Below are 20,759 nucleotides of genomic sequence, written 5' to 3' on the forward strand. Positions count from 1 at the left end.
ATCGATGTTTATAAGTTTTTGTAACAGGTCGTTATTTTTAGAATTTAATTACGATGTAATTATTTCGCTAAGACAAGATATTGCAAGCCATATCGGTTTATTTGGACTCGATGCCTTTGCAATATTTTTTATTTGGTTTTGCAAAATTTTCTGAAATAGCAGCTTTGATCTAAGGGTCTAACCTTTGGCGCGCCTATTTTCACGCAAATAGCAGAGATTATGTATTTACTAAGGAGATCTTTACGGATTTCTTTAGCTATAACTTCTATGGCTACATGTGTAAAACGGATAGCTATTTCTGTACATCTTTGCCATATATTGTGGTCGACGAGAGGTCATCTCCCAGAATCTCTTTGAAATACATCAACGTCCAAATCGTTTGTGTCAGCGGTTTTTTTTTTTTTTTTTTTGTCAGACATTGGACGTGCTTGTGCCTGGTACGGCAGTGGCGCTTACGCCGACTATGGCGCTGGAGCTGTGTGTTGGTCTATGTAGCGCTTTGCTGAGCCTCAATAGGCTTTATGCAAATTTACAACAGAGTTCTGAGGATCCTCGATAGGACAATTATCGGCCTCAATAGGCTCTTTCAGACACTCAGCGCTATTATATAGGTAATTCTGACTGTATGGGTTGTAGTTCAGTTCATAATCCGGGTATTCCGGAAACCAATCATTTAATCGTAAAACCAGTGATGCTGAGAACAAAAAGCAATATTTCGTTTGCTTTTATTTTTATATGCTCGTCTATTATAACAGCAAAATGGATAAATGAACATATTCACGACTATATTTAAGGAAAATGTGAACAATATACCAATAATAATATCATGTATAAATTACTACTATTAACTAGTAAGTAATTACAAAATCTATGACTTTATTTTTTACTCATAAAAATCAAATATATTATTAATTATTAGAATAATCGTCTGAACTAAACTAGATAACGCATGTTATCCCATCATAAAGCTAGGTAACAATTCCCAATGAATTGTACGCCAACCGTCATGCCATGCGTCGACTTAGCCCCAACGGCTAATCGGAGTGTATTGATGTATGTACAAGTATGAACTCGTATTGTGGTTCCGTACAGTCAATAGCTTTTTTTTTTTTTTATGTATATACAATTATACATATCACTTATTTAGGTACCAGTCCCCAATGAACTGAACGCCGACCGATACAATTTGTGCTTTGATTTATCCCCAATGGCTAAATCTGAGTGCACCTACCTAGGTTTAATAACCTTGGTCGCTTAAAATTTGCAGAAGCGAAAATTAAAAAGACTTACTTGTTTCTTGTGGTATAAATTCCTCATTGGAACCTCTGTGTGACGAAGCACTTTCACTATATCGTATTTTACGTTTTAATTTTCGACTTTTATCCAGTAGATGATCAATGTCATCTTTGTATTTCTTAATATGTTCACGTTTCGGTATTTTTGCGAGAATCCACGAACAAGAAACTTAGTTAAGTTTTTAAGAAGTGACTTGAGTGGTCGAGCACTAGAAAGCGTATGGAGCGGACAGAGCGATGGCGGCCAGGAAGTGGAATCTAGGCATACCCACTTACTGAGGAATAAAAATTTAAAAACAACTCCAAACTAAGTGCAGAGTGGTGACACCTACCGGCGTAACTACATGTATATATATATCTTCAGTTACTAATCTCGAGGACGAGGCGCGAAGTATAATACGAAGTCGTTATCTGAAAACACAACTGAGTCCTACATTTAGAGTATAAAATAAACCGAAATATATGGTTATTTCGATGTTTTTGCATAAAACCGGTTCCGATCCCTGAAGACGAGACGCATTGTAAATTTTGGCGTCAGGTATTTTGATTAATCTCAGCATTAAATAAATAAGAAATAAATATCAGGGGACATCTTACACAGATCATCTAGCCCCAAACTATAGGTTGATAGGTTGTAAGCGACGATATACACATACTTATATACATGGAAAACACCCATGATTCCGGAACAAATATCTGTGTTCATCACACAAATGAATGCCCTTACCAGGATTCGAACCCGGGACCATCGGCTTCATAATTAACGTGGTGAATATACCTTCATTCTCGATAGATCCAGTCCACTGAGCAACTTTTACTATGAGACCAACCTCCCTCCACATACTAAATATCAACATCGGCCAGCCAAAATGTATGGGAGCGTCAATTTTTTTTGCGTACCTATTATAATTGTATATTCACCCCGTACATTAGGTATTGCAGGTCATTAAATCAACAGCCTGTATTATTTGAAAGAGCTTATTTTCCTTCATATTTCTTAAAGTCAGTTAGTCCCACCTAGGGTGACCAGATGTCCCGTATTTTGCGGATAGTCCCGTATTTCAGGCGAAACCAATACGGGACAGTGTAATATCCCGTAATTTTATGATTCAATGAAATTTAATGATAAAAAAAAGATTCGTACAAAATTTATACTCGCACACAGCGGTGAATACTTGTGTTTATTAATATTTATTATTGTTTTAAGGGTATTTCATTGGTGAAGTCAGAATTGATTTGTATATGTTATTTAGTTGATATATACCACGACGGTGGCAAGCAAGCATACGGACCGCCTGATTGTAAGCAGTCACCGTAGCCTATGGACGCCTGCAACTCCAGAGGTGTTACATGCGCGTTGCCGACCCTTTAAAAATCTGTACACTCCTTTGTTGAAGAATCTCATGCTGTAGACCCTCGGGAAAACCTCGGCAGGTAGCTCATTCCACTACCGGAGCGTGCGCGGGAGGAAGTTCCTCTTAAACCGCACAGTGCGTGACCATTTAGGTTCTAGGGTGTGAGGATGAACACCCTGCCGACGGCAGAAAAATAAACAATCATAAATTGTTGATTTATGATTGTTTTAAGGGTAATTAATAAAGAACATCAAAGTTTTTTTGTATAGGTTATTTAGTTGATTATTTTAGTTAACTTTTCCAGATATTATAAAAATTGTTGATTTTTTTTAAATATTTAACATTGTTTTTAAAGTCTTTCATTAAGAAATTTTGCATTTGTATAGGTTATTTAATTGATTATGCCAACATTTAGTAATAAAAAAAGAATGTTAATTTTTAATCAATAACGGCCTGCCCCGTAGTTTAACCTCGAATCCCGTATTTTCAATGCAGTTGTCCCGTAAAACGGGAAATCTGATCTGGTCAACCTAGTTCCACCGGTCCCAGACTTATCACCCTCACTCGCTTACAAAAATAAAAGATGAAAAAAGTAAACATGAGAATTTCACAATAGAGCAAGTTGTAAAATTGCTTGGACAGTACACAAAGCCCTAAATATTACATGGCCAATTTATCAGGTATTCTAAATGGTTTTGACACCACGAATACAAGATAATGCGTAGATCTTTTCGAGCATCTCGCGGATCTCGCCCGCTTAGCTTCAAAACTCAATTTTTTTTTTCTGCAAGCAGGCCTCAAGGGCTCTTTTACAAGTCAATACAACATTTATAGTAACATCATATAGTGACATGAAAAATACATAACAACCTTTATAAATACAACAGCCAATACCTGGGTAAACATTACAATATAATAATCTTAAAATAAATAATTACTACAATATATATAATAGAGATGTATAGTATATAATAGTCTCTATGGTTAAAAATACATTAAATCTGGAAAAAATACATTAAAAGGTCCCCAATGTCAGAGTACTAATACTAATAAGATTTGGAGGTGTAAAGTCTCTCCAAGTGTCAAAATAAAATTGATACTAAAGAAATAAATCTCGTCTGGACTGTTAAGCTAGCAGTCTCATAAACTAATGCTACAGAATACATAACTTCATAACTAGTATGTACCAAGTCAAGTATATTATACATATGACAGAGACGTATAGTCTCCACGGTTAATACATTAAGTTTGGAGATGTATAAGGTCCCCACGGTCTGTGTATAATATACAATAATACCGGTGTTGCTCCTGGTCGTCTTCACGACGGCATTTTCAGGGCCCATCTAGTGGGCGGCGAGTCACCGCCTGCCTCGATAACTAGTGAAAACAATGTTATGGCAGGCGTCCGGACGTCTGTACAATAACAATAACCCAGTCTCACTGTCCTCCCAAAGTTCAATCCATAGACCGTTATACTGTTCACTTTTACTACAATAGTCCCAATGTTTGCTGCGACTGGTTCATGGGTGTCTATTGTTGCGCCTGTGAATGGGTTCCAACAGGCGTTCTACAGGACATTAAAGCTCTTCAAGGGGCCTCTACGTGTTGGATCTATATCCCCACGCAAGCCTATCAAAAGACCGGGATTTATAGGCCCGTGAAATTCAAGGAGACACAATAATAATGACATTAATAAGATTTGAAGGAAGAAAGGCTCTCCAAGTGTCAAAGAATGAAAAAATAAAAAGCGGCCAAGCGCGAGTCGGACTCGCCCATGAAGGGTTCCGTACCATTTATGACGTATTAAAAAAACTACTTACTAGATATCGTTCAAACCAATTTTCGGTGGAAGTTTGCATGCTACTGTATATCATATATTTTTTTTAGATTTTTCATTCTGTTATTTTAAAAGTTACAGGGGACACAATTTTTTTCACTTTGGAAGTGTCTCTCGCGCAAACTATTCAGTGTAGAAAAAAATGATATTAGAAACCTAAATATCATTTTTGAAGACCTATCCATAGATACCCCACACGTATGGGTTTGATGAAAAAAAAATTTTTTTTTAGATTTTATGACGTATTAAAAAAAACTACTTACTCGATCTCGTTCAAACCAATTTTCGGTGGAAGTTTGCATGGCAATGTATATCATATATTTTTATTAGATTTTTCATTCTGTTATTTTAGAAGTTACGGGGGGGGGGGACACACATTTTACCACTTTGGAAGTGTCTCTCGCGCAAACTATTCAGTTTAGAAAAAAATTATATTAGCAACCTCAATATCATTTTTAAAGAACTATCCATAGATACCCCACTCGTATGGGTTTGATGAAAAAAGATTTTTTGAGTTTCAGTTCTAAGTATGGGGAACCCCCAAAATTTATTGTTTTTTTTTTCTATTTTTGTGAAAAATCCTAATGCGGTTCATAGAATACATCTACTTACCAAGTTTGAACAGTATAGCCCTTATAGTTTCGAAAAAAAGTGGCGGTGACATAATCGGACAGACAGACGGACATGACGAATCTATAAGGGTTCCGTTTTTTGCCATTTGGCTACGGAACCCTAAAAAGTGTATGAAATTCTTCTGACTATGTAGGTAAATGTCGTAATCAGAATATCCGACTACAAGGTGTCTGACCTGAAACGGTGACTCACTAAAGGAAAGAATGTGAAAGTGTATCCGAAATCAATTATAGAGAAACTGAGAACATGACATTGATGCCCGCTAGTCCTTGAGGCGTTGGCTTGACAGTTAAGGGGCTCCCCGCGGTCTTCATCGATTTTTGGCAAGTTTTGAGCCGTTACTCTTACGTTTGTACTACAGATAGAATTATAAGTCAAACGTCTATCGGTTCTTCGATCTTTTATCTCCGTTACTGTCTGTCGGATTTTGAAATAAATGAATACAATTTTTTTTATGATTTTTTTAAACAGCGAGTTAACTACTTTTTTTGTGAAAAGATGCGAATTTTTCCTAACAAAGAGTGCCGCTTCCAATATATATATGGAGGGCAACGCGAGAATATTTAATGCAGCGAAGTGCGGTCGACAACTATCTGGTATATGCGTGTTGGTAAGTATGCGAATACATTTCTTCTGCAACAGGAATAGTTGGTGGACATCAGTGCTGGCCCCCCACAGAATCACACCGTACTGGAGCCTTGCGTGCGCAAACGCAAAATATGCTGACAGAGCGGTTTCCAAGTCAGTGTTGACCTTAAGTACACTTAACGCGTATATAAAGCTCGATAACTTTGATTTTATATTTGAATATGTGATTTCCAGTTTAAACTTGTATCTATTTTAATTCCTAGTAATTTAAATTCATTTACTTCCTCTATAATATCGTTTTTTGTTTGTAATGTCATTTGCAGTGGTTTTTTTGGATAGGCCTGAATTGGATTATTTTAGTTTTCTTTAAATTTATTTCAAGATTGTGATCTGAAATCTGATGATGGAGCCGCAAGATATGAACTGGAACTTCATGATGGAACATCGTATCATAGCTGTGTTTGGATTTGTTAGAAAAGTCTTGTAATGAACTTTGACCACGATTAGGTTTCAAGGTCTGATGATAAAGCCGGAAGATAGGCACTGGCATTCCATGATGGAATAGCGTATCATAGTCGTGTTTGCACTTGTGAGAAAGGGCACGTAATGGATTTTAAACACGATCAGGTTTCAAGGTTATAACAAACCTATTATATACAGAATTTTTGGTTTCTACGTGGATTTATAAAAGCGTGTTTTTCTAGTGTTTTTTAAACTATTAATACCTGGGCGACCGAGCTTTGCTCGGTTATAACTATTTATTGTAATATGGTGGTGTATAGGTGATAATCTTAACTACATTTTCTTACTAAATTAAACTTGTCTAAAACAATAAAAATTAAAAAATTATATATAAACATGAACATATAAAAAAAAAAAGTTAGTCACCGGGCGAGATTCGAACCCGTAACACTCGTTTAGCAGTCCCCGTCTTAACCCGCTGGACCAGACGGATAGTGGCCGGCAACACGAAATTAGCGACCATATTCTGCGTCGAAAGAAAAACGCATGATAACTCGAAAACACGCGTTTTCCCAAACATAAGACTAATCTAGATCGATTGTTTACCCCCAAAAACCCCCATATACCAAATTTCAGCAAAATCGTTAGAGCCGTTTCCGAGATCCCGGAATAAGAATTGCTCGTTTAAAGGTATAAGATTTATTTTAATACCTTTATTTGGTCCTAAATGCGTGTAATCTGAATTTACGTAATCCCAAGAGGTGGACATACATTTTGGGACCCCTGGGAGATTTTTTTCCTTGGATTGCCAGACCAGCCAATGTAGAAGGGACCCACCATCAATTTCAATGGCACCAGCAAGATTTGGTGGATGACACTGGTGAAAAGGGGATTTCTTATTTAATTTTTTTATTAAAAATAAATATTAATAAAAAATTACATATTTTCCTTTCAGAACCTTTCAAAATCCCATAAAACATTGTTAGTACCATCGTCATAGCTAGGGGTTAGTAAGTACGGGGAAGTAGGGGGGAGGGGTATTCCTGGTTTTTAACTTTTGATTTCGGTTGTACCGCTGAAACGAATTTGAAGTTGTAGGTAACTATTCGACGCAGAATTTAACCCTCTTTAATATTGATCTAAATTACATTTCTGTCGGTGGTCGTACCGTTTTCCAGCTGCAAAAAAAAACTAAAAAAGCGGCCAAGTGCGAGTCGGACTCGCGCATGAAGGGTTCCGTACCATTTATGACGTATTAAAAAAAAATCTACTTACTAGATCTTGTTCAACATTTTACCACTTTGGACACACTTTTTACCACTTTGGAAGTGTCTCTCGCGCAAACTATTCAGTTTAGAAAAAAATGATATTAGAAACCTCAATATCATTTTTAAAGACCTATCCATAGATACCCCACACGTATGGGTTTGATGAAAAAAGATTTTTTGAGTTTCAGTTCTAAGTATGGGGAACCCCCAAAATTTATTGTTTTTTTTTTTTCTATTTTTGTGTAAACATCCTAATGCGGTTCATAGAATACATCTACTTAACAAGTTTGAACAGTATAGCTCTTATAGTTTCGGAAAAAAGTGGCGGTGACATAATCGGACAGACAGACGGACATGACGAATCTATAAGGGTTCCGTTTTTTGCCATTTGGCTACGGAACCCTAAAAACGAGCAGAAATTTCTGCACACTACATTTAGGACCAAAAGAATTTCAGAATGCCAGCTTTGAATTAGAATACAATTTCGTGTTTATTCTTATTAAAGTTAATTTTGCCCACATTTCCGAAAGTGTTAAGTCTACATCTACATATTGTGGTGTAGTGACTTAAAATATCTACTATAAGTTTTATGTTAACCCAGGTTAGGTTATCATGGCTTTCAGTCGCAAAAATAGTTGACTAACACATTTTTACTATGCAGGAAAGTGCCTCACCTTCGCATTAAATGTGATGGGGTAAACAATTTATCATAAAATCGTCATAATCCTTACCGATTCTAAGGTCAAAATCTATCAAAATCATCGCAATATTGTGACATATATACTAATTTTTCACCAAAGAAGCTTACCTTAGTATTACTTCTTTAAAAGGAGCGTATCTCTAGAGGCATTCAGTCGAACTTACGTCCTTTTTGGTGAAAGAAAAAAATTGGGTTAACTTTCTTATTTACCTTGTATGGTGGACAGTGGCTATCAAGTTAGCCCCTCAAACATACATTTACCGGTTCCATGATAAACCTTAACTTGAATGGTTTAAAGTTGAATTTCGTACGCACGTGTTTGAAGCAGTATTATGTGCATTTTGATTAACATTTTAGGTCAAAATGATCTTGACCGAGTTTAAGTATTAAATTCAAGTATAAATAACACGCTATTTTACAAATCTAGCACTAACCGGTTTTTAAGAGGCGTGTTTGATTTGATTTGAAGTTAAATAATTATTAATTATGCAAAGTGCCGCCTAAATAAAGCATGGACGCATTCCCTATGTCACGGTCTAGTTTATAGTAATTATTGATTAATAAAAAAAAAGCTATAACTCCCTTTTTTTCACAATCCATAACTCCCGTGGGAACAAAATAGGCCTTTGTCCTTCAGTACACCTACAGCGTGAAATAACATCTTTTTCGAGCAAGTGTGATGAAAAGAATATTGCAGACTAATACCATTTTTAAATTATTCGGAATAACTAAGGTAGAAGTACTAGTGCTCGACGCTGCACTAGTCACCGACATGGGCACTTTATTTCATGGAAATATAGGTTAAATTTGAACAACGAAGATTTTTCTGCATTCGAACTTAATCCTTATCACTTTGACATAAAGTGCCCATGTCGAGTACTAGTGCAGCGTCCAGCACTAGTACTTCTACCTTACCCATGCAAATTAACTTAAATTTATGTGATTTAAAAATGGATATAATCGAGTTTTGCTTGGACATTTGGATAAAATCTTATGCACGAACGTTATAAGGAGAAATCATATTCGGTTTGACGTAAGGGTACTTCGAAAATGTTTATATAAAACCAAACAAAAAGTGTTTTTTCCATAGGCACAAAGGCGGTCCCTTTTTGCATTAATTAATAGAATCAGGCGTTACTTTGCGGAATTCCATGCTAATTAAAGCAAAAAAAACATAATAATAATTAAAAAAAAAATCCAATGGGCAAAACTCTTTTTGAACATGATCCTGATATACAACATCAAAATACTATGGGAAAATGTATGCAGTAAAGACACATTTTATATACGTGCTAATTTTAATTTTCTATAGACTGATAACTTTAACTTAATTTCGATTTTTTGCGAGAAACGTTTTGAACCTAAGCTCCTCACCTCAGTTACTTTAAAAAGCTCGTATCTTGTAACTTCTATGTTGCTTTCCTTGCTTCACATTGCGGGATTAACGGCAATATTCATGGGACATTTAAGAGAAAATTTGCGTTAAAAGTTGAATGTCATACTTGTTCTTTATGTTTTCAATGTATTTAATGAAAGGTACTGCAAATGGTTTCAATATTATTACCAAATATAAACTATGTTTTTTGCTCGGCATGGGATGTATGGCGCCATTAATTTTAAAATAAAGAAAATTCAATGAACCATCAAACTTAAGCAGCTCTATGGCTCTTGTTTATGGTAAAATGTTGCCTGAATGATAAATACTTATTTTACAGGATTTGTCTATACCATCCCATTACTGGTGCCTGTTCCATTATAGGAGGTATTTACTATAAAGCTGCTAGATATTTCACTATTTATAAAATGAATTGGAGAAACTCTGTCTCTAGACTTACATCTCGCAGTTCATAGATTACCATATATGCAGAATCTTTGCCGTTTTCCATTCTACGCTTTCTGTCTAGTTAATTAGATTTCTCTTCCTCGTTCAGCTCTATACTGGTTTGTCTATTATTGTATACGTAAACTTCGTTGATTTCTAAACAACACTGCACTCGCTATCTGATATATAGAAGCGGCCAACGTGTTCACAAATATCTTAACTGAAAGGGCCCACTGATTACCAGTTCGCCGGACGATATCGGCCTGTCAATTATTCGCGGTTGTCAGCTTTGGCGAATAACTTACAGGCCGATATCGTCCGGCGAACTGGTAACCAGTGAGCCCCTTTAGCCTCAATTATCAAGACGGTAAAGTGTACGTTCAAATATTTTTGACCACCTTGGCCGCTCATATATCTTCGATGGCGACAGTGCGTACGTTATCAAAACAGTTCGGTAGTATATTTATGATTAGGATTTTTTTCTTGTGTCAAATTTTTTTTTTTTAAGTTGTATTTTTTGGTAGGCAGTTAGTTACCGGTCTTATGACCAGACCTGAGTTTATGCCAGTTTAAAAGTTTTTGGAACACGATGAATAAGTATTAAGAAGTATGCAATAAAAGTTTTGTATGTATAATAGATATAGCCGGTGAAACAACTGTCAGTAGAAAAAGGCGCGAAATAAAAAAAATCTATGGGACACTTCGCGTGTATTTTTTTTTAAATTTGCCGCTTTTTCTGTTGACGGAAATCGCTTGACAGACTACAAATGATATACGTACATAGTTTGGCAAGCATTTCCATCAGTAGAAAAAGGCGGCTAATTTAAAAAAAATTAAGAACGTAGCATGCCGTGGAGAATTATAGTTTCCCGCCGTTTTCTACTGACAAAGTAGGTTTGCCAGAGTATAGGTAATTATAACGTGTAATTTATTTATTATATCATTCCAGAAATTAATACGTATGATTCAAATTGACTATCAATCGTTAAAATACAAACACACTTAGTCATAGTGTATATTTCTGTAGTTTAGTCACGGTCAAGACTTATAACCACCCATATTTACGTATTGAAGAGGTCAGTCTTTTTGTGTAAGGTTGCATTAAACCTATTAACTTTGGCCTTATGCACGTTTGCTAGAACTAAAGAGGTTGACTAGTCAAGGTAAGCGATAAGAAATAAACAAAACAAAGAACATTCACGAAACACTTCACAGAATTATAAACATACAATATTTACAAACAAAACGAAAGCACGTTCCAAAATTAAAAAAGCAAATACCGATTTTTCGAATTTCACGCACTATTCCATAGACAATATATTTTTTTAATTCGCGCGTTGTGAGCGGCCAGTGCGGACCGGCGCGAGCCCGCGAACTGACTTCCCGCGCCGCTGATTTTAGACGACTCGCTTCAAAAATGGAGGAACGCAGTTCGGAGAATTGATGGGTTTATCCGTGGTGGACTACAGTCGGGGCCTTTCATGTACATCATTTTTTTTAAATGGATCTATTTATCGAAATATAGGAAATACCTAAATTACCTAATCGTCGCTTGCGTCAAATATCGTATATTCCATAAATATTTACTAGATATATAAATGACTTTAGGAAGTGAAAGTAGTATTTAAATCATTAGCGTGTTCTTGTATTTATAATTATCGTTTCTTAATAAATTTATGGTTATATGATGTGTTAAATCTTTGTTTTTAAATATTAAGAACTCAATACTCCAAAATCGGCAGCGATATAAAAGTATAATAAACTAATAAATTATATTTTTATAATACTAATCAATCTTCATGATGAAACTATTATGGAGTAGCCGTGATGCAACGCAGTCCGTTATACTATTTTTATTTTACTCTAACCATAATTTATAGAACAGAAAAAAACGCTTCAAATGCTTAGAATAGACTTTTACGAACGTTTCCCAGTCAGCATACTGAAAAGAGTTAGAGGTCGTCGTTTTGTTAGTTAAGCAATCGCGTCATTTTACGTAAAATATGCATCGTTGACACAAATTACACGGATTATGCACTTTACGTGTAGCCTCAATAGCTCGAACACAAGACGATTGTTGTATACATACAATTCTCTTAAAGATGTGATGATTGCAAAAGTATGTAGCTCTGTACACGCTTTAGATAGTGTTGATAAAAATCTCCAATCTAATTGACTTGTTTGCGGCATGCGGTGATTGTCAGCTAAGCTGTTTTTATATCACAGATACTAAAACGATAGGTCAATCATCCTGCTTTTGTATCACTTTATTACTTACGAATGGCCTCTATAAACATCCCCAACGATTTTATCCGATAATCGCAAGAGGCAATTTCCCGAGCGCACAGAATAAGTAATAGTACTGCCGTCCAGAAAAGAAACTTCCTACAGAACCGAAGTTTGACAGCGATTCAGGGACGAATCATGCTGTCCCTTTCTTATGTATCACTTTCGGCTATTTAGGGTTGTCAAAATTCAAGTCATTATCTTATCTGTCACTGTGACGTCAAGTTGTGCTAACCCTAAAAATTGCTCGGAGCAATGCTGAGCCGAACGGAGTCGAGAATGCCCGAAAGGTACCTAATCGCCTCTATAAACGTCACCGGTAATTGCATGCGATTGGCGATACATTAATCTAAAATCGCATGCCATTTGTTGCAACTTTTGTAGAAGGTCAGTTAGACAAATTCAGAGCAATCGAACCGTCATTTTAGAACTGTCATCTGTGATCTAGAGTTAAGTTTAGTTTGTATTCTGCTAGAATTGTTAGTAGTCATAAAGCCTAATACATAAAATACAACGCCTTTCTATTTGCGGGAATAAAATACACCAGTAAAAAGTACGTCCCAATCCCAACGTATCAATAATTTGTCTATGGTACCTAACTTCAAATTTAGCTAAGCCTATCATTAGATTTATTAGAAGACTCGTGCTACATGATAGTTACGTTTTTGATTAGACAGTAGAGTTGTGACAGACCAGACCAAGGATGTGTTGCGAAATGCGAGACTGATTATAATGAAACCTTGGCAGACGGTTCGAAATTTCTATTTAACTGAGATAATTTTAAACATAATGTTGGCAATAGTGATGTGGCCAACGTGATAACTGAGGAATACAGATAACACATAATTTGAGAATTGACGGACAGCAGTGTTGTTCCTGTCGGGTTTCGGTGTTGTCGACTACCTAAGTCATAAATTGCCGTGATATAAGAGAAAATCTTAAGAATGTTGCCAGCCATATTAGAAAAAAATGCGTTTAAGTGCGGCAAAAATGTAATTTATAGGACAAACGGTAATGGAACAGCTGCAGTATACCGCGCTTCTTATCAGAATATAGGTAGAATTAAATAAAAATGAGAAGAAGCACGTCATAATCGTTGACGCATTCTATTGAAAGATCTGTATTAAATTGTCGTTAATGCAATACACAATGCATTAACCACTGCACTTACAAACCTGTTGATGATCTCATAAAAGGAAAGATGGCGTATTTTACGTAAAAACTCTCGTGATAAAACTTTTCATCGCGTACATTTAATCGTTAATTGCATTTGTTGTTCAGTGAATTTATGAGTATGTTATTGAAACGAAGCAATTGTAAAAAACCCAATAGATATTTGTTTAGCTAATTATGATATATTGTGATACTAGTACAGTTTAAATTACTCTCATTGGTAGTGATTTTTAAAGTCATGTTGATAAAGATAGTTTAATTTTTCAAGTAGGCATATTACAATGCGCTTATGAACGTCAAATAAAGCTACGCCGGCTCTAGCCCTACACGTCTGACCCGAGAAGATTTAAATCCCTCCTAAATTTAATCTAATCTGTTAAATGCATGCCGTGATTTCCTATAATTGGGTGAATACTCAAGCAATCTTATTTTATAACTTGTCATTTATAAGTATTTTTTGTATTTTACCTGTTGGCAAACTTAAAAAAATAATAAAATTGTAAGAAAGTATCCCAATATGGGCAATATGGGACCGGCAAGAAGCTCGGCTCGGCAAGAAACACGTTGAAGGGGCCAATCATTGGAGGGAGGTAACATTTCACATTAGTATGGTTTGCTCTGCTAGCTACCGCTTCTATTACTAGGCTGTCAACACCCATTGTCCTTGAAATTGATGTTACTTAAACAGTTTTTTAAGAAAGACTATTTGTTTTAGTCAAGTAAGAAAAATATATGTTCATATTAATTATATTTCAAAGACCTTGGTTGTTCTCGATACATGATTGAACGAAATCGGCTCGATAGAAAATAATTGCAAAGATTGGTCTTAAAATCACAATTAAACGGTTTTATGTCTTTATTGTTTTGACTTATGGGTCTGCAATTAAAATCACAATTTAAAAACATGTATATCTAAACCGTGGTTGAGTAAAATATTTCACTTGCGTCAGTGCTATCTCATTTACTCCGATACAAATAGACAGTGTGCGCGCTTTAGGTATTGACAGCCTCTTAAGTACAATATGTAAACTCGTCCACACTGTTAAAATAAATCTTATTGCAAAGACATAATGCTCTCGGATCACTTTGTATACCGTTGTTTTTAGTACCTACTTTTTTATTATTTCGGCTATTTTAGTGTAATAATGGTCGCCCAGACCACTAAGTTTAACAGTACTTTTATATTGTACTAATATTACACATCAGTTCGACGAATTGAGGCAATTAAACTGCTTTCCGGCTTCGGCAAAAATAAAAACGCTACAAACAGCCCAGGGTGTTCGTGAGCTCAAAAAGCTACTATACTAAATGTATTAGTTCACGTTGCGAGCCGCATAACCCTGTGTTGCGCGGAAACAATCAAGCCATCCTCACCGGAAAGGAAAACGTTTCGATAGCCTTTCATTGAACTGGTTTTACACGGGGTTATTAGTTATTACTACAATGTGCTCGTAATGCAACGATAAATGCATTAGAGCTCACGTGAGAAACCTCCATTTGGGTCTTGATTGTTGTTTTGGAGTTGTCGTGTATCTACAGACTTAAATTGTCGTGCTTAAAGAGAAAATCTTAAGAATATTGACGTACCACAATAAATAGCGCGAAGTGCGGGATTAATGTATGGCAATGAGACAGCTGGCGTATACCGTGTTTTTGATCAACAGTTTGATTATTGAATGTGCTCGTAATCTAACGATAAATAAATTAGTACTCACGTGAGAAATTTTAATTTGGTTCTTGATTCTGTTTCTGTAAATATACGAGTAATTATCCTGTAAACCGGCCACAAATCAAAACGCTTGCGAATTGACAATTAACCGCGTGAATGTCAATAAAAACCAAGTGAAGTTTTTATTTCAATTAAATGAAATCCACGTGTCTGAGCGTTTCAACGTAAAGAATTATATTAATATCAATTTTGTCTTTTACGTCAATGTGTTGCTATGCCATAAAAGTTTCAAGTCATTGCGTACACGTCTATAAGCCCTAAACACTCTAATTGAATTGCCCAAAACATATTTTAGCGACCACAAAGGTCGTGTTACACAACCGTTCAATTGGTGCCGTGACCAATATGCAAAATACCAAGGAATTTACTCGTAAATACTGAAATTTGCCTAAATAAGCTTAATTTCTGCATATCATATATATTTTTCAAGTGTCTTTAACACATAAAAAAGACGCACACGCCAACATCATTGCTACATGCCCCATGTGTCGGCAAACTTTTGAAAAATAGATCCAACCGAAGGATCTTTAAGAGCCACAAAAGTTGATATGAGTAGTCCAAGTCTTTTATAAGCATTCTTGGTGCTATGTGTACAACTTGTACAAGTCATGCTCAAAAGGTATAGAAGCATGGCCCTTGTCTTTGAAGAAAAGGTTAAGAGTTGGACTCTTATACTCAAAGCAAGTGTAAATCATTATGCCCTCAACATTGAGGCTCTCAAGGTCTCGGTTATACCAGTACACTATATATAAAAGAAAATATAAATTAAGACTGAATAAAATATCAAATTGCACAGCATAAGAAAATTGCCAGCAAAAGAAAGTGGATGCAGGTTTAAATGGCTTCTTATACAGTTGTAACAGTTTACGAAGATCGAGACCTACTTACGCCATATGGGATTAACATGTTAGTCCAGGTCAGGACTTCTATGGGTCGAACTCCTATAAGTAAGTGATATAAACTACGACGATTCAACGGAGCCACGCAATTCCGGCGCCAAAGTAGTGTTTAGCATTAAGTTAACGAAATTTATATTTTAAAAAGGCATTTGCAAATATAATTCCCGATTTTAAATACCAAAATCTCACTGGAGTACCTTCTTTTGTGAAATCTGTTTAAAAGAGAAAGCGGCAGAACAGTGGAATAACCCAAACCACCTGTATTATAAAGAAACAAAAATCTGGAACAGCTGATGGTCACTGGCAAGGTCAGCGGAACAAGAGGTTGGTAATTCAGTTATAATGGCCGATACCACGCGCTTTCACTTTCTTTTAAGGACAAACTTATTTGCCCTGTGCTCGCCAATGTTTTGTTATTATTATTAAACAAGCAAAACATTTGAAAAGATTTATCTGATTAAGAAATAAAACTGTGTAAACGAATTATATCGCGTATAATAAATTTTAAACACATACCGACGCTTAGAGCCCTTTACAGCCTTTGCTTTTGGAGTTTGAGTAAGGTTTTTTTTGTAAAACCGAGTGTAGGAGAAAGCAAAGGCTGGATTCATTTTGGCAGCAAAAGAATTAACATCTTACTCGTACAAACTATTCTTTTATGCTTGATCTCTGCTTGATAGGTACTTTTTAAAGCAAATTGACTATAGTAGTTATTAGCTCCTAGAAGAAAAGCGTGACGTCATCCTATATAGTTTACAAATTCAAAATAACAACTGCGCCGCCGCCGCCCGTCATCCAAGGGCCAAAGTAAAAGATTCAAAACTCATCATACAACCTCTTAACGTAATTACCCATCACTTAACCCAAGCTCAGAGTAAACAGTCAAACATTCCATATACATAATAGTGTTCAAACAGTACGTGCTAAAATACCGAGTTATCTCTTGCGTAACCGTGTCCGCTGCAAGGTTGAGCAGGACGTGGTTATGGTTATCGGTTATATGATTTAGGAGGGAAGGGGAGGGGGAGATCCATGGACTTTAACCCTTTGACCGCCAAAGACGTCAACTCACGAGCGCAGATCCCAATATCAACCTTCGTGCATTCTGTTTAGGTTTATGATGGCGCACCGCAAGTGATAGGCGTGGCGTTCAAAGGGTTAACCTCAAGCTTGAGAGCTCCCTCGATTTCCCCAGTCCCATGAACCAAGATCTGATGGCAATGGGAGCTACTGTGAAATACACATTTCTGACTTAAAAAAACGGGGGAACATACGTTAAAATAATGCCCACAAATTCAGAACGACTTTCGTCGTTATCTTTAAGGCAGCTAAAATTGCAGGTAGTTTGTTAATGGAGATTAATTAATGGTCGTTGTTTTACGTTTCACTAAACCGGACCCGACTTTTAGGGGAATATCAAAAATGTGGGCATTTGAATCTATAAATTTACACATTGCATCAAATTCTGTTTTATGACTAAATTCGTGTTTGAATCACATGTTTAGATTTTTAGAATGAGGCTTACAATTAAAGATAATTTAAGTGTGAAAAAGGAACTTACAATTAAAGATAATTTAAGTGTGGAAATGGCTTCCATTCGTATATGAACATTTCATGTGTGCGAAAGAGGCAGACTTTAAATGTAAAAACGTGACCACTTATGAGCCTCATTGCGACCTCTTAAATGTGCCAAAGCGTAAGGTCAGCGGACTGGAAAATACGAAAAGCTGTATTCAGAGGGCCTACCGCGAACACCGAAGTTCGTAAATTGGGGGCATCTTTATCTTTTACTCCAAACAAAGCGTAATTAGAGAGACAGAGAAACATGTCCGCAATTTGCGAACTTTGGTGTTTGCGGTAGGTTCTTAGGAGATGCGGTGGCCGATTATATTTCAAAATATACTGTTACAGCAGCAAATAATGAACGCAACCACATAATCTTTCTGAATTCATCACTTCCAGCAATGACACTCGACATTATTCAAAATTTGGTCACACTTTTGATATTTGACAGGCAATATATATTATACATCCATTTTCTCAAGATGGCCCAACCAACGGACTCGTGAGCTAAACTCTCTCCCATCATGTTAGGTTCAGCCACTAGGTCTTCAATCTCACGGTTCCTAAGGACTGTCCATTTCCAGCTTATATCCGGTCTTCGTTAATGAAGATCGGAACGTGAAAAGACCGTACCCGGGTCGCCTAGCATGAGGACGTCCTATCGGACGCCCCAAGTATCGCTGGAGCGACATGGTGGAGGCGGATCTGCGCAAACTTCGAGTCAACAACTGGCGAGTCGCACAGGACCGAGAAAAGTGGCGCTGTCTTGTGTCAGAGGCCGAGTCTCATTTTGGATCGCTGAGCCAACGGAGTAAGCAAGTAATCTCGTACATAGTAGATCTGAGGTCTGAGTGTACATAATTCGATCCAAACGAAAGGTACCTATAAAGACAAGTAGGCTAAAACTCGTAAAGAGAAACAGGTAACCATCCGACCTAACCTGTACAGCCAAGTTAGTTAAAGCATCGCAATGGAGAAATTACGAAATCTACTAATTATGACATGCCTCGCAGTACTCGGAAGACTGGATTACAATGTCTACAATTCGTAAAGTATGTTAGATATGTTTTATGATTATTGGAGTTGGACATACATATAATCACGCCTATTTCCCGGAGGGGTAGGCAGAGACCACGGATTTCCATTTACTACGAACCTGACATACCTCTTTCGCTTCCTTCACGTTCATAACATTTCTCATACACGATCGCTGGTTTTAGGGTGCTCTTGACGACCTGTCCGGTCTCGTGGGTAGTGACCCTGCTTATGAAGCCAATGGTACCGGGTTCAAATCCTGGAAAGGGCATTTATTTGGGCAATATGCACGAATATTTGTTCCTGAGTTATTGGTGTTTTCTATGTATTTAAGTATTTATATATTATATATATCGTTTTCTATGTACCTCATTCTATTCAGAATCGACAGCCATTAAAAATAAGTCCCAAAATGTCCGTTTAATTACGTCACGTTTTAGTGTGTAAAAATGCTTCACTTGTATGTGCGGGACAGGTTTCCAATATTATTTTTAGAAACAGCTCACCTATGCTGGCGCCATCTATACAAACCTTTGACAGTTGCCTAACCAATGGCGTAGTTACGAAATCCACTAATCATGTGTGATGCGTCGGCGACGCGGAAGATTCCGCACACGTTAACACGTGATTTGTTTAGCTACATCTGCCACCAAATAATCGCTTCCATACAATTGAAGTTAACCCCTTTCCAGGCATAGTACGATTTATCGACCACATACGCGCCAATAGAATTTCAACGTTAGCCACCCGATTTAAGGTTCAAATTAGATTGCACTTTCGGGAAATGTGACTTAAGTTAAGCTCTCATCTCATCATACCATTATTTTTGATTATTGTACCTGCTCACAAAATTTCACGAGAATCGGTTGCGAAATGATAATAGTACATTGTGCAGGCTGGAGGGAATTAAAGACCCGAGTTTGCAATATTCTTACATTTCTTACCCTCGGTGTTACACACAATGTTTTTCATCACACTTGCGAAGAAAAATCTAAATTTTAAGCGAAATAATTCTTAAACACGGTGATATATCAAACATTCTTCCGCCATTTTGTAATTTCTTGACAGGTTAGGCATCGAAGGCACAGACCTATTCATTATACTGTGCCTATTCGGTATTCAGCCATGATTGAAAATTATGTAACAATATTTTAAACGGCTGTTAAATTGATGAAATTAAATAATTTTAAACATAAACAAAAATATTAAATTATAATCTACCTGTGGAAACTTGTAATTGGCTTACTGTTTTTATTTCGAAACCTATTTTGTTACTTACATTAGCTGTAAGTTTTCCCAAGAAATAAAATAAAAATAAAATAAACGCCAGTATTTTAAAAGTAAAACTCATTTGTATGAATAAGTGACATAATAAAAGAAAAAGCTTTTACAATCCATAGCTCCCGCGGGAACAATATAGGCCTTTGTCCTTCAGTACACCTGCATGAAATAAGTTCTTTTTCGAGCAAGTGTGATGAAAAGATAGTTTATTATTCAATTATTCAAAGTGCAGGCCAACGCCCTTAGCATAAGTAGTCCTTGACTGCGCCTTCGCCTTCAGTCAAAATCTATATTTAGCCTAAATACATAAACAATCACGCATCTCGGCAGTTTAATTATAGGAATATAGAATAATACATGACCTCGGATCGGCTAAGCTAATAAGTTTTAATTAAAGATTGGCATAATTGCGCACATTTACGTACTTATACTTAATTTACTTATACCCAATTTGCGTTGAATAGCAGATACTCATAGATTTCCGGTGACACCTGAATAACAAGTGTTGTCGCCGCGAGATGGCAGCACTTGGTGACGCCGGCTGACGTCAAATCCGAGCGAGCAGAAGGGGGGCTTTAACCACCCGCCCCCCTACATGGAGGTGAAATGAGAGGTATTCAACGAAAAGTAATGTGATTTAAGACATTTGAAGTAATGGTGAAGACTAGATCTCGTTCAAACCAATTTTCGGTGAAAGTTTGCATGACAATGTATATCATATATTTTTTTTAGTTTTTTCATTCTGTTATTTTAGAAGTTACGGGGGGGGGGGGGGACGACGACACACATTTTACCATTTGGCTACGGAACCCTAAAAATTGGAGTTTTGCTAT

General features: G+C 36.5%; 1 protein-coding gene across 1 annotated transcript in view; it reads right to left on the reverse strand.

Annotated features, from left to right (window-relative positions):
* LOC133529424 (mevalonate kinase) overlaps nt 1-12,025 on the reverse strand; it is a 50,434-nt gene extending 38,409 nt beyond the window's left edge. Inside the window, 1 exon segment of the mRNA XM_061867152.1 lies at nt 11,241-12,025. The gene's annotated coding sequence lies outside the window, so the exon portion shown is untranslated.
* Between the last annotated feature and the right edge of the window lie 8,734 nt (nt 12,026-20,759).

The sequence above is a fragment of the Cydia pomonella genome, chromosome 20 (assembly GCF_033807575.1).
Source record: "Cydia pomonella isolate Wapato2018A chromosome 20, ilCydPomo1, whole genome shotgun sequence".
NCBI lineage: Eukaryota > Metazoa > Arthropoda > Insecta > Lepidoptera > Tortricidae > Cydia > Cydia pomonella.